A 2,086-nucleotide genomic window follows, 5' to 3' on the forward strand; every position below is an offset into this window, starting at 1 on the left:
TTAGGGTTAAAGTCAGAAGCAGAGAAATAGGGGATTGAGTCACAGAGATAATTAGTTCCCTAAAGAGACTAGAAAATTAAATAATGGTAGGATATTTAAGAATAAAGAGATTAAATGCAATAGTCAATTTTTTTAATTGAAAGACATTTATAATTTTTTTAAAATACAAGTCAAAAAATTTGGTCTAGAATGTTTCCTATGTATTATTTGAAGTTTTAATACTTCTGTGAAATAATAAATACTGTAAATATGTAACATATAAGTAAACTGTAGCCTTTATAATATTTATTATAGTGTATATCTACAGAATATATGAAGAAAATTTAACTTGAAATGCCCTGTTTGGTTTTTATTTTGGGGCAGTTTATTTGGGCAGACCAGGTGAAAGGGAGGCTGGCTCTGCATCTAAAAGAAGGTGTTGGGCCTCTTGGTGAAGCGTGGCTTGTGCTGCCCACAAAAGACCTAGTGAGGCAGTGGGACCTGGAACTTGGAGTCATGGAACTGCTTGACTGCTTATTGGCAGCCCTTGGTGGCCGTGATCTCCTCCACCTTCATGAAGTGGATTGAGTGGGCGTGGGCACAGTGCTAGTGCCCTAGTCTCTGTAGCATTGGGTCATAGCGTTTGTGGTGGTCAGGTCCCAGCACTCCCAGTACATGTTGTGGGTCCCACTGCGGAAGTCATAGCGTGGCTGGATACCAAGTTCTGAACCCCAAGAGGGGTATTTCAAACACCTGCACACAGTAGACGATTTCCCCTGAAGATTTCTTCACGTTCTTCAGCTGAGACACAAAGTGCCACAAGCAGGATTTGGCAACGACATGGTTAGGTGCAAAAATGCACCTGCGGTAGAGGGGTGGTGAGCAGCACTTAGGGTTGAGCAAGCAGTGCCCCACCACCTTGTACTCTCACAGCGTGCCCAAGGCCTTCATAGCGTTCCCTCCGCATTCACCACCACCCACAAAAGGCGAGATGCCCTATGTTTTTAAAAGCTTAATTTTCTAAATGATGTACCTACTGTCTAGCACATCAACAGGAAACTGAAAGTCTAACACCAATTAATGACTGGCTGCCATAACAGAGATATGAGAAATGTGATTTGTATACAGCATAACAGATGGTATTATAGCATACAGATGCTGCTTTCTGCTATATTAAATACATTTTTAAAACTTAGTAAAACGTACTTATACTTTATAGTGCAAATGTACTGTGAATTTTGGCATAGATAAAATATAATAAAGACTATGGAGTCAAAGGGGCATGTCCTTGACTAGGAATACTTTTTAATAGCTTCATGACTAAAAAGAGATTTTTGGCTATAGAGCTCCATCTAGAGGAAATGTGAGGAAAAAGTCCTTTATCAAAGATTCAGAAAAGGCATTTGATAAGATGGAACATCCATTTATGATGAAAACAGTCGATAAAATAGGAATAGAAGGAAAGCACCTCAACATAATAAAGGCCATATATGACAAACCCTCAGCCAGTATCACACTCAATGGTGACAAGTGAAAGCTTTTCTTCTAAGATCAGGAATGAGACAGGGATGCCCACTCTCACCTCTTATTCAGCATAGTGCTGGGAATCCTAGCCAGAGCAATCAGACAAGAGAAACAAACAAACAAACAAACAAAAAATCAAACTTTGCATTAAAGAAGTAAAAGTGTCCTTTTTGCAGATGCAATGATTTTGTATATATAAAACCTTAAAGACTCCACCAAAAAACTATTAGAAATAATAAACAAATAGAGCTAAGTTTCAGGGTACAAAATTAATGTACAAAAATCTGTTGGATTCCTAAATACTAACAATGAAACTTCAGAAAAAAGTGAAAAAATTCTTTTGCAAATGAAACAAAAAATAAAATACCTAGGAATAAACTTAACAGAGGATGCGACAGACCTATACAGTTAAACAACAAAGCATTATTAAAAGATTGAAAAAGAAACAATGGAATGGAAAGATGTTCTGTGTTCATGGATTAGAAGAATCAGCATAGTTAATATGTCCGTGTTGCCCCCAAAATACACAGATTTAATGCAGTATCCATCAAAATCCCAATGTTATTTTTTAAAGAAATAGAAC

The 2,086-nt window shown here is 37.3% G+C and overlaps 1 pseudogene; it reads right to left on the reverse strand.

The window, feature by feature from the left end:
• Window positions 1–405: 405 nt before the first annotated feature.
• Window positions 406–930, reverse strand: LOC119057648 (60S ribosomal protein L18a-like; annotated as a pseudogene).
• Between the last annotated feature and the right edge of the window lie 1,156 nt (window positions 931–2,086).

Source organism: Artibeus jamaicensis, unplaced genomic scaffold (assembly GCF_021234435.1).
Source record: "Artibeus jamaicensis isolate MK-2021 breed Jamaican fruit bat unplaced genomic scaffold, CSHL_Jam_final contig_241, whole genome shotgun sequence".
Lineage (NCBI taxonomy): Eukaryota > Metazoa > Chordata > Mammalia > Chiroptera > Phyllostomidae > Artibeus > Artibeus jamaicensis.